This window comes from Jaculus jaculus, chromosome 1 (assembly GCF_020740685.1).
Source record: "Jaculus jaculus isolate mJacJac1 chromosome 1, mJacJac1.mat.Y.cur, whole genome shotgun sequence".
Lineage (NCBI taxonomy): Eukaryota > Metazoa > Chordata > Mammalia > Rodentia > Dipodidae > Jaculus > Jaculus jaculus.
Window position 1 is genome coordinate 216,610,523 of NC_059102.1, and position 13,120 is coordinate 216,623,642.

General features: G+C 43.5%; 1 protein-coding gene across 3 annotated transcripts in view; it reads left to right on the top strand.

Moving 5' to 3' along the window:
- Positions 1 to 262: 262 nt before the first annotated feature.
- Positions 263 to 13,120, top strand: part of Acsl1 (acyl-CoA synthetase long chain family member 1) — a 72,487-nt gene continuing 59,629 nt past the window's right edge. For 2 of the 3 annotated variants that reach the window (XM_004666383.3, XM_004666384.2), the window contains exon 1: positions 263 to 408. The gene's annotated coding sequence lies outside the window, so the exon portion shown is untranslated. The remainder of the gene's footprint in view (positions 409 to 13,120) is intronic. The other variant, XM_045157875.1, reaches the window with a different exon arrangement.

Genomic DNA, 13,120 nt, shown 5'->3' on the forward strand with positions numbered 1-13,120 from the left:
GTGGAGGCACTGCAACTTACCCTTTGCCCTTCCTCAGATTCGTTATGCAACCCAAGGGCAGTATGGGTGATTCCAGTGGCCTTTGCAGGCCATCGCCTGTCAGACACCCTGCCAAGCAAACGCCGGGGCGGGGCCGGAGGGAAGGGCCTTGCAGGACGGGGTGGGGCCTGTGGCCGGGGCGGAACCAGTAAGACGTGGTGGGCGTGGCCTACGGGACGGAGGGGGCGGCGCGGCGCGGCGCGGCGCGACACGCGCACTAACAGCAGCCGGGCCCTGCCGTGGCGACCACGGTGGCGCAGCCGGGAGAGCGGCAGCGGCCGCGACTCCTTAAATAGCACCGCGACCTGACTCGGGCAGTGAGTGCCCTGCAGTGACAGCCGCCTGCCGAGCGGCTCGGCGGCGGAGGAGGTGAGTCTCCCTGGTGGTGTCTGGACCTTCGAAGGCTCGGAGCTGGGGTTGCCCCGCCGGGCCGAGCTCCGAGACGGCGCCTGCGGAGGAGACTCCTGAAACGCCCGGCGGCTCCCGGACACCTTCCGCCTTTCCGGCCTCTGCTCGACGGCCTCGTTTTCCCGGCCGCCCCAGCCGGGGCTGCGCGGGCGCCGGGCTGCTGGCGGTACGGCGAGTCCCGGGCACGCGCTTGTGGCACCTGCCCCTTGAGGGCGTGGGGCGGCTCCTAGCCGGCCCGGCTCGGGTCCTGCCCGCCTGCGGACCCAGCTCCCTCGGCAGCGGGCATCCCTCGTGTCCTGGGGGCGGCGATTGTGGGGCGCGCCCGGACAGTTGGGGAGGCTCTGTGTGACGTCCCCCTAGGACGCCAGGAACCGGTTGCCATATGTAGAAATTCTCGCGGCGTTTTCATTGGAGCGCCCACAGCCGCCGCACACTGCTGTGATGGAGTCATTGATTTAAAGCACTAGGGCACATTTTGAAATTGGGAAGCAAAGATAATATTTGTCATCTTGCAGCGTAGACAGCTAGTTGTGGTCGATGACTGGGAAATACAAGTGGTTAGAATCTAGAGACTGACGCTCCAGCCAATCCGTGTGTGTTTCGGGGCTTGCACACCTTCTTCACACTCCACCCAGGCTCAAGGTTATGGAGCCTAGTTAAGAATGGCCATTATAAAAGTGTCCTTCAAGTGCCCTGGTTAAGACTTTTTAAGCTGCTTCTTGCAGCATGAGTATCCATCAGTACCCTTCCACTTAGGTATTGGCTGGTTGAATGGTGCTGTTTCTCCTAACAATTTCTCAACTTATCCTGTGATTATTCCAGTAAAAACAGTCATTGGCTTTAAGCTAACAAAAATCAACTAAAACCTAGTTGATTCTAGGTCTTTTCAGATGGATGTGGCAGCTTATGTCCACCAAAACCTTTGAGTTGATGGTCTGCAGTGGGTGGGTTTGTGAAGGTAAAGCTGAAAGGAACCTTTCAGTTTGGACCAAAACTACGTAGTGTGTAGCAAGAGTAGAAAGAAAACAGGAGGCTAAGAGCTTAGAATATGTTCTTTCTTCTTCTGACTCAACTAGGTAATTCCTTCCTAGGTTGAGTCTGGCTGATTTTAAAAAGTATGCATGGCACTAAAGACTTTCTTCAGCTAAATAGGAGAATCAAAGAAGCACACCTTAGACCTCTCCTCCCCTCTTCTGGATTTACTATAAACAGAGGAAACTTCTTTTAAATTTTTTAAAAATATTCAATTTTATTTATTTGAGACACAGAGAGAATGGGTGCACCAGGGCCTCTAGCCACTGCAAACGAACTCCAGATGCATGAGCCAACTTGTGCATCTGGCTTACATGGGACCTGGAGAATCGAACCTGGATCCTTATAACCACTAAGCCACCTCTCCAGTCCAGAGAAAACTTTTAAATCACCCTCACCTCATGGCTATAAGCATTTTGACATACTTCCTTCCTGTGTCTGTTATTTATATTTGGCAGTATTTTTATTATTATTGTAGGCAGCCTGTCTGAAAAGAAATCTCTGAGCTTTATAACATTTAACAGGTGACATGATGGATACAGGTAGGGACAGGTTATCTCTTTTACCATACAAATGGAGTTTTCATAGCTGCCTCTTGGCTTCTGAGTTAAGTGTGGGAGAACTGAAAGAATATCAGCATGCCACTCTGTGTTGCTGTGCTTAATGTCTTTAGCACATCTTTAGTTCTGAGGTGGCTGTCTAGTGGGGAGCGGTTTGGGAAAAGATCAGGTGGTTTTGTCATTTATAGAGGAAGATTTTACCTTTCTCATAATCAGTTTTGCTTTTGTGTTGCAGGGAGGAGAGGGTGGATAGTGGTAATTTCTAGGTGTGGATCATCAGTTGATTTTGTTGGGCAAGCTTACCATTTAAAACATGTCCATTGTTCTTTTGCATTCACTGCCTCTTATAACCAAATTCTGTTAAGTTAGATTCCATTATTAATGTTTTATGCATGCTCTAGTTTAGATAATGCAATGTGCAAGGCTCTCATGCTACAAAATAGAATTTCCTTTAAGACAGCTCAAAACCATGAGTTTCTTACAACCTCTTTTAAGCTTCATTGTCTGCCCTGAGATACCAGTAAGGTGTCAGGGGTTTTAGTGAAGGTCTTCAGCCCAAATTTGTAGGTAGACACACTCTTGGTCATTAGCATGTTGAGGATGATTCTACATGCATATGGCTGATTTGAAGCTGCCTGTGGTTGAGCTTGAGTTTCAACATGCTAGTGCTTTGAGGGGCTTATGAAAAGTTTAAAAAAAGGTGGCAGCTGAGCTTCACAAGCTAGAAGGTAGAAGCAGTTTTACCAGTGTTGGTGATGGCATGTCTGAGTCTCATCTTCATCAAGTGCTGAATGTCAGCTCCTTTATCTACAAGAAAAAGTTACCACATAATGAGTTAAGCTAATCTTTTTACTTTGTACATCCTGACATTTAAAGTTCTTAGCTGATGGAAGTTAGTTGTAACCTTTGAGGGAGTCAAGTGGGGAGGGTTGAAGGATGTAATAGAGTGGCTCCTTTTAGTTCTGTGACTGACTAGGAGGAATATCAGGATTTTTTTGTTTTGTTTGTTTGTTTTTGTGTTGTTTTTCAAGGTAGAGTCTTGGTCTAGCACAGGCCGAGCTAGAATTCACTATATAATCTCAGGGTGGCCTCGAACTCAGAGATCCTCCTACCTCTGCCTCTGGAGTGCTGGTATTAAAGGCATGTACCACCATGCCCAGCCAGGGGATATCAGTTTTTATCTGGAGGTGGTTGAGGGCTCTGTTTCATTGGGGGTCTGCCTCAGAGCAATACATGGTCTGTGTCCTAATTGAAGATTTAAAAATGGGTGACTAAGTTTACATAGGGCCTGGATTAGTTCTATCCACACATTTGCTAGTTTTTAAATTGTAAGTAAAAATGTGGAAGCTGTCTAAATCAAAGCCTATATTTATATTTTCATACTATAAAAGTAATATATGCTTATTGTGAAAAAGGAAATGTAAAAATAATACCTTCAAGAGATTAAATGCTACCATAATATTTTGGTGCATTTTCTTTTAGTCTTTTTTTTTTCAAAACAAACTGGAAAATAATTTTAAAGCATCTTTTACCAGTTGAAGTTAAACATTTTGGCAGTTTAACTTTATTCATCTTTGTTATATGGTGAATTTTTCCCCCATGTTACATATTTTTTTAAGAATGAGTTTAGGGCTGGAGAAATGGCTTACCGGTTAAGGCTGTTCCCTGTGAAACCTAACGACCCAGATTTGACTCCATAGAACCCATGTAGGCCAGATGCACATGGTGGTGCATGTGTCTGGAGTTTATCTGCAGTGGCTAGAGGCTCTGACATATCCATTCACAGGCTTTCTCTCTCTCATAAATAAATAGATTAAAATATTTTTTAAAGAAAGAATGAGTTTGACTGCTTCTGTGGAATATGCATTCATCTAGTCTCTCTTTTTGTTAATTTCAGAACAGTTCCCCAAGCTTTCTTACATATTTAAGTATTTTTAATATTTAAAATAAGGCATGCTTTTATTTGAAAATCATTTTTACTAACAGGTGTGTTTTAATCAACTTTAAATTTCATTTAGTCTAGTAAAAAAACTATTGAAATAAAGATTTCATGGTTTGGAAAGATAAATGGAAAGTAGTTAGGGCATCAGAGAAATGTGGGTTGCCTTGTAGGCCATTTCTCCATTTTGGGTGCAACTTCTGATAAACGTATTATCTACCAGTTTGCACAGTTTTGGCTGCTGGAGAAATTGGCACTTTGCACTCAAGTTTGTTGTGGGAAAAAGGTTTGTATCCACATGTCAGAATGAGAAAGCTATAGCAAGAATTACTTTCTCCCAGCAAGACTCAGCCATTTGCCCCAAAGCAGGGTTGTAGTAACTGTTTAACTGTGGCTGTAGCCTGAACAGCCAAGTTTAGGGACAGAAAAGGTCAGGGCTATATTCTTGACATTTCAGGTAAGTTAATTCATCAGCCCCTCAGAAGCTTTGTAAGGTAAGTCTTCCTCTTACAGTGCTTTACAAAACTTAGAGATGAAGTTGTACAGGGCAGGATTTGAGTGTAGGCTGACTGGCATTAGGGCTTATGCTCTTATTTCTTAGCTCTACTGTCCTTCTAGAGCTAGAAGGGTTGTCAGTCCTGGGGGGCCTGGGAAGTTCCAGTTTCCATTTTATCCAGCTGATGGCAAGGCAGGACAGAGGTGTCTTTTTTTTTTCTTTTTAGGTTGGTTTAATTTTTATTTATTTATTATTAGATATAGACATATTTTCTATGTAAACATCACATGTTGGTAACATCACATGTTGGTACCATCCTTTTCCTCCTTCTTGCCCCATAGACATATTTTCTATGTAAACATCACATGTTGGTACCATCCTTTTCCTCCTTCTTGCCCCTTTTCTGAAGAGGCCTTCCTCATTGGGGTTGCAGGTCAACCCCATGGGGATTGTGGGGATTATGGGGCAGCAGTCAGTTATGGGGGAGAGGCAATGTCTCTGCAAAATGTCCCAACTTGTGGCTCTAACAATCTTTCCACCCTGTCTCCTGCAAAAATGGCTCATGTAAGTCTCCTATTCCCATGTAATTACTCCTTGGCTTTTCACTATGTCATTTACACTTACCTGTGAATATTCTGTTTGAACCACCAAGTAGTGGAAGAAACAACAGAGTTTGATGCAGTGTGGTTTAGGGCCTGATGAGTTCATCTGCTTCATAGCCATGATTTTCTATTGGGTCTTAGAAGCCCGGAACACAACGTGCAGCAGGAGAGCACAGCTGGGGACATGGGCCCCAGTTTAGCACAGGCTGTGGAACCAAGAATCCTGTCATAGGAGATTTCTATCACTGCCACACACTGGTTTGCTCTTTGCTCTGCTTCTTGGGGGCACTTTAATCTCTTTAAGGCATGTCTAACCTTTTGATGTTGCTACACTACATTGTCATCTACAAAATTCACACTTGAGAAACTACATAATCAAGATACAAAAAAATCTTAACAGTGCTTTAATGTATCTCCAATTTTATGTTGAGCTGCATTCTCAGCTATCTTTGGCTTTATACAGTCCATGGGGTTCAGGTTGGCCATGCCTGAATCATGTTGAAAACTAGTCAGATAAATGAATAAAATTCTGAATATTCAGAATTTGAAGTTCACCTGTAGCATTTCCCATGATTCTGGGCCCTTCCCCCCAGTGCACTTTTAGGCAGAACTGGAACATCTGGAATAAAAAGAGCAAGGCTCTTGTGGTTGAAGTGGAGAAGGAACCTAGGTCACACAGTCTTCTATCTTTTTTTTCTCCTAGAGGCTTTTTGGACAGACCTCATGCTCTGAAATAGCCCAGGTCTCTCATTATAATGACTCAGTCAAGATTACACAACCTACCTTCCCCTCTGGCCACTATACATGCATACAGAGTTTGCTTCAGGGCTCTGTGTCTCTTGGACGAATAGCTGGCCCTTAGTGTTGTCTTTAACCTAATGTCTTGAAAATCAGATCAGTAGATTCTTCTTATTGTAATCTACTGTGAATCCAACACTACCCAACATGTACCAATTTCTTCTTTTCATCCTTGCTATCACTAACCAAGTCCACAGTATGTCATTCTAGTTCAGACAGCAAAAGACCTTAGTCAAAATTAAAAAGGTGGGGTGGCACGTAGGAGAATGGTCAATATTTAAAGGTTATTGCTTATAAAGCCTAGTAGCCTGACTTTGATCCCCACTAGCCATTTAAAGCCAGATGCACATAATGACAGATATATCTGGAGTTCATTTGCAGCAGCAAGAGGCCCTGGTATGCTCATTCTTCATCTCTTGTGTGTACATACACACAGATTTTTAAACAAAAGGAGCTGAGCATAGTAGCTCACACCTGTAAATCCCAGCAGTTGGGAGGGAGAAGCAGGAGGACTGCTATGAGTTTGATGTTCGCCTGGGCTACATAGTTTCAGGTAAGCTGGGATTATAGAATAAGATCCTGCCTCAAAGTGTTTTTTTTTTTGTTTTTTGTTTTTTTTAAGACTAATGGTGATGGTAGTTAGGGGATAATTCATTTTTCTGAAGCAATGGGTCAGGGCAGAAACCCTAGTTACTTCTTTTGGTGTGTCTTTCAAATTTTTGTTTAGCTTACCTGTCTGGCCAATTTGCTACCTTGTGCTCTGGAAGGCCCTCCTAGGTCCTGCTTTTCTGCTTTCACCTTGGCCCATCTCGAATGCTGGTCTGCATCCCAACCTTGCTCCTCAGAGAGCTGCTTCTTAGAGAGCTGCTCCTCGAGGCACTTTTCCTAGAGTGATACACTTCTTTCTCAGACTGACTGACTCACTCATAGGAACCCTGGACTCAGGAACACTTAACTGGTACACACTAGTCATGGAACGGGTGCTTAAAACATTGAAATACACCCATATTAGTTAGTAAAGAGCTGAGGTCCCACATGCTCCACTCCTAAAGCAGAAACTGAAGGTTTTTTTCTGATTAGTCCATGACTGCCCATATTAGTTATTAAATATTTTAACTGGCATTCCAGCCTTTTATCTTTCATGTTCCTTTTCATGCATGTGTATTTGGCTTCTTCATATGAATACTTCAACTACACTCTAATCTCTGGGTATGAAAACAACCTAGTCATTGTCCTTTCTCTGTTTTCAGAAGTGTCCTGGGCCCTGAACCTTTTAAAAGAATGTTTGACTTGTGTTGTGTCAGTCAGCAAATTCTGCCTATTCTCATCTCCTCTCGAACAGTGCCATACAACATGCACGCCCTTCTTCCTTTCATTCCCAGTATCACAAACCATGTCTAGGGCCTTTTACTTCCAATTTAGGCAGTGAAGGTTCTTAGTTTAAAGGTGGGGGAGGGTTCGTAAAAGAGAAGGGGATAACTACTTTTTTTTTTTCTGAGAATGGACATGCCAGGACCTCTAGCCACTGCAAACAAACTCCAGTCCCATGTTCCACCATGCATATCTGGATTACATAATACTGGGAAATCGAACCTGTGTCCTTTGGCTTTGCAGGCAGATGCCTTAACCACTAAGCCATCTCTCTAGCTCCAAACAAGCATCTTTAATTGATAAACTTTCTTCCCAGCCCCAGGACCCATGTTTTTATTTATCTTATCTGTCTGGGCTTTTGTAGTCTGGCTCCAACCTGCTGTTCCCCAGCATTTAATATGGTGCCTTATTCTAGCAAGTCCTTCATAGTATCATGATGATTGAAACTAGGAGACATTCAGATAGTCAAAGTCCTATAGAAGGGTCCCTGATAATAACATGCATTGTCATGTCCCAGATTTGTCAGTTCTGAAAAGCTAGATCTTATCAACTGAGATCAAAACATTGAAAATCTTTAGACCAAAACCCTGCACTTCACAGGAGTGAACTTTACATTTAGGATTACATCTCTGGGATTTCTTTCCTGTAGTTTCAGTTAGGAGAAGCAGGTGGCTCCAGGCTTTGCTGGATATAAGAGGGAGATCAGTATCAAATTCTTGATAATCTTACATAACTGTACTAAAGTCAGTGCTTACCTGGTATACCTACTTTAAAGATGTATTGTATTTCTGTGCCAGGAATGGAATGGTCAGATAAGCATTTGTTCCTTCAGTAGGACAGTTACCCACATTGTGCCTCTGGTCAACTTCTGAGGGTACAGTATGTGGAGCTGGCAGGACCTGTGTGTGCCTGGTCCAGCCAACCACCTTACAGAGCATAGATCTGAAATCCAAGATTGTGAGAACCTTGAGCCCTGGGTCAGCCTCTGAAGACCGTGTCAGCCTCTTTCTCTCCTGACACAGAGATATGATCCAGGACGCTAGGCCTTTTTTGAGCTTAGGCAAGGTGAGGATCCTTGGCTTCTGAGAGCTAGGATCTGAAACTTGGGGTCCCCAAGACATACCTCCTCAGATGGGTCAGCCTCTGAGCCTGAAGTGGCCCTTGATTCTCCTTTCCCAGGTTAGCCAATGGAGTCCTTTGTCTTGGTGAAAGCCCCCAGGAGTTCTCAACCTCTCTCCATCAGTGAGTGATGTTGGGTATCTGTCTTCCTCCTGGATGTTGGTCACTTTTGGTGGGCTTTCAAATGTAGCAAGCATTGCAGTATTCACCTTTTAACAGCTTTATATATTGCTGCCTGTGTCAGGGAACTGATGGCTACTCTAGATAGTTGACCCTAGAAAAACAGATGGGAAAGAAGCTGCAGGTAGTACATAGGAGTTGAAGCAGCATTCTCCATTCTGGAGTACATTCACTGTGAGGGAGGAGAAGACCATATATTGGGCTATAAGATAGAAATAATAGAACCATTATAGATATTTTTTGTCTTCTTTTAAACCCATATTTTATCACCATAAAATATTTACAGTGTACATGTGTAGAATTTATGAATAAAAGCACTTACTTATGGATGTGTTTACTACTGATTGGAATGTATTATAAGTTCAGCTCCTTCTGTACAACCACTAAGGCAAGAAGTCTCTTAGTACCAATTTAAAAAGATAACTTAGTTGTCATGTAGAGGAGGATATAAGCTGAAACTAGGTTCTGGTCCATGTCAGACTTCAGGGGCATCAGTAAAATCCAGAACATGCTTTGATTTTGTTCTGTACATTTGACAATGGAGATGCTTGAATGAAACAGATGCTTTAATATTTCTTTGGTTCACTGCTGTTGCAATCAGGTTCGCATTGCTGGCACAAATCACCTGACCAAGAGCAACTTGTGGGGAAAAAGATTTATTTTTGCTCGTAGACTCGAGGGGACGTTCCATGATGGCAGGGGAAATGATGATATGAGCAGAAACAGACTGATGTGAGCAAGGGGATATGACACAGAAATGCAATCTTTGGGCTTAAAACTTCTGCCTGTTTAGCTGCAAATATATGAGAGATTATAACCTTTAAGATTGGGCCAGTTGATCTGCACTTAGGAAACAGGAAGAACGTAGACTCTTTTGAAGGGGCCTGAATGCTGAAGGAGAGTCCTGTTCTTCAAAGTCTGCTTTATTTCCCCATGAATTAACAAATTGGCACCCTACCTGGTATTAAAGAGTATAAGGAATATAGGAAAGAAGAGGGTCATTGAATTTGCAACATGGTCTTGTGTTTTGGAAATGGCCATGGGCAGTGTGAAGGAGGATTACCGGCATGGAGACCTGATGGAGCCATAAAAATGAACTGTGGACGTCACCTCCTGGCCAACTTCAAGTGGACAACAGTGACAGGAAAGTGTACCGAACATTGTCAAGGGGGGCTGTGGCTATAATACCGAGAAGCCCCCCACCAACAATATACTGCCTCCAGGTGGCATTAATTCCCAAATCTCCATCAGCTGGAACCTAGCATTCGGAACACCCAAGTTTATGGGGGACACCTGAATCAAACTATCACATTTCACCCCTGGTCCCCATAAACTGATAACCATCCATGATGTAAAATGCAATGCATTTAGTCCAACTTTAAATGTCCCCATAGTTTTTATAAATCCCAATGATGTTCAAACATTCCCATAGTCTAAGATCTTTTAACTGAGTCATAATACCAAAAAATCTCCCAAAACCCCATAATGGCACAGAATAAACATTCACACTGCAAAAGATGGCATTGGGCATAGCAAAGAAATATTCAGCCAATATGAAATTTAAACAAGCCAAAACATCAAACTTTGTAGCTCCAAGTCCAACAACTCTAGCTGGGGACAAATCTCCAAGTCAGATAATTCTAACCAGCAACAAGTCTCTGGAGTTCCAACTCTGCCCCTCCAGCTAGGCTACTCACAGTCCTGGAAAACTTCATCAGGGCTTGCAGCTCTCCTTAGCAGCCATCTCATGGTCCCAGCATCTACATTGGGTCTCCACTGCAACCCATGGTTCATCTTCATGGCTCCATCAGGTCTCCATGCAGGCAATCCTCCTTCACACTGCCCATGGCCATTTCCAAAACACAAGACCATGTTGCAGATTCAATGACCCCCTTCTTTCCTATATTTCTTACACTCCTTAATACCAGGTAAGGTTCCAATTTGTTAATCCATGGGGGAATAAAGCAGACTTTGAAAAATAGGACACTCCTTCAGCATTCAGGCCCCTTCAAAAGAGTCTACATTCTTCCTATTGCCTCAGTGCAGATCAACTGGCTCAATCTTAAAGGTTATAATCTCTCATGTATTTGCAGCTGAATGGGCAGAAGTTTTAGACCAAAGATTGCATTTCTGTGCCATATCGCTCTGCTCACATCAGTCTGTTTCTGTGCAAAGCAATCCTGCACAAGTTCTTAGGACACAGCCATCACAGCAAGCCTCTCATACAAATTGCTGCAAGCCCAGTCCAGGCAAAGCTCTTTCTCACCCTCATAAGCCAAACCTCACAGTCCATAGTTCTTACTACATTGAGGTCTTTCAACTCTAACCAGAATAGTTCTTCAAGCTGTACTTAAAGCATTGCAAGATGTTTCTTAGGCCAAGGTTTCAAATTCATCCACATTCTTCTTGAAAATCAGCTCGAAAAGGCCACAGCCACACAGTCAGGTTTCAAGTAGCAATGACCACACTCTCAGTACCAACTTTACTGTTGCATTCAGGTTCACATTGCTGGCAGAAATCACCTGACCAAGAGGAGCTTGTGGGAAAAAGGGGTTTATTTTGGCTTAGAGACTTGAGGATAAGCTCCATAATGGTTGGGGCAAACAATGGCATGAACAGAGGATGGACATCACCTCCTGGCCAACTTCAGGTGGACAACAGTGACAGGAGATTGTGCCAAACACTGGCAAGGGGAAACTGTCTATAATACCCATAAGACACCCCCCCCAACAATATACTGCCTCCGGGATGCATTAATTCCCAAATCTCCATCAGCTGGGAACCTAGCATTCAGAACACCTAAGTTTATGGGAGACACCCGAATCAAACCACCACAACTACCATGCCTCATTAAAAGCTTGGGCTGTGCTTGGCCTATCTTGGGTACTCAATGAATATTTGCCAACTGAATGTATAAACCTTCTTCTTGCATGAAAATTAAATATTGTCCTGGATTGGTTTCTTCAAGTCAACATTTAATTTTGCTTCCTTTGGTTAGGCATTTGGGCAGTTGGCACATCCAGTCAGGTTTACTTTACCACATATGGTTTCCTAAACTATAGAGTCAGAGAGCTGTTGGGGCCTCAGAAGTGTCACCTGAATTACAGGATGTTTTGAATTTACTTTAAAATAATTTTTTAAATTACATGATTATAATGAAATAATATTAGCAAAATGTTAATCATGATTAGAGCTAAGATGGCATAAAGAGCACATGGCTATTCTATTATATTGTTTACTACTGAGTAGGTTAGGGAATTTTTGAAATAAAAATTCACACTAAATATAATGAGGACTTGAAGACCCAAATCCAATGGACTCTATTTATTTCAAGTAGATAACAGTCTGATGAGTGTATTTTTTCTTTCTCTCTTAAATACTAGGTAATTATTCTGTAGTCTGCTATTTGTTAGATTTCCTTTTAGCTTCCCCAGACCAGTCCCCACTTCTGATGGTTACTTGAACTCTGTGTAACTTTAGCATGTGTCTTACCAAGACCTCTCGTGCCAGCTCCTATACATTGAGCAAAATCCTTGTTAACCTTTCCTCTCTTTTGGATGCTGCTTTTTCCAACGCCACCGCCTTCCACAAGGACACAGGATCTCAGGTTCTTTAAAAACTCTCTTCAGTCCTAAGGAACCTTACCTCTTAAAAAAATTTCATTTGTTTCTGTTTTTCAGAGTTCCCTGTTGAAATCTGTAAAAATTCAAAAAGTGACTCCTCCGGCCTTGTGTGTGGCTGGTTTGTTCCTCCCTCTCTCTCATAGACACCTGTCTTTGTATTCTGTCTGCTATTCATGTTGGTTGATAGTCACTCTGAAATGTTGATCTATTTCAGGAGGTGTAAGTAACCCTATCCAACCTGTGCCCTCTTTTGCCTTCTTATCCAGGTCACTGCTATTTGATGCTTTGACCTCTGTGAGCCCCTTTGGCTTCTTGTGGACATGGAGTCTGTTCTGTATCTCACACTGGCCTAGGCCCCACCAGGATGGCTTTGTAATCTAAACACACCAAGGCAAAGGTGAGCCCTCAGCAGCTGTTGACAAGAATGGGGTCCTAGGGGAAGAGAGAGGCAGTCTTCTGGTCTCTGCCTTGTGAGGCTGCCAGTTCCTGCCCCACCCCTGCCTGTCTCCTGTCTGCCTTCTTACTCCCAACATGGTCTGGGTTTTATGCATATCTCTACCTCCACCTGCCTTTGCCTGTTTATATTTGGTCTGGTTCCATGCTGGCCTCTTTGCACAGCCCTTCCATGGTCTCAAGCCCGTACATAAAGTTTTCTCCCTCCCCCAGATGCCTGTAGCACCAGCAGGCCCTTCCTCAGAGGTTATTAGCAGCTGTCCTGTGGAGCTAGCTGTGTAGCTCCTGCAGGTGTGTTTGCCGTCACTGCTGTCCTAAACTTGAAGGAGGAAGAAATGTTGCAAGTGCTCCATCCTCATGGTAACGGCATTCTGCTTGCAAAAGGCCAAGCAAGTTTCATTTCCTGGCAGTGTACAGAGTATTGTTTGTGTCTTAGCAGTAAGATCCTTTCTCAAACGGGGACATGTATGTGGAAGTTGTGTAGCTGGTGAGGGCCTGAC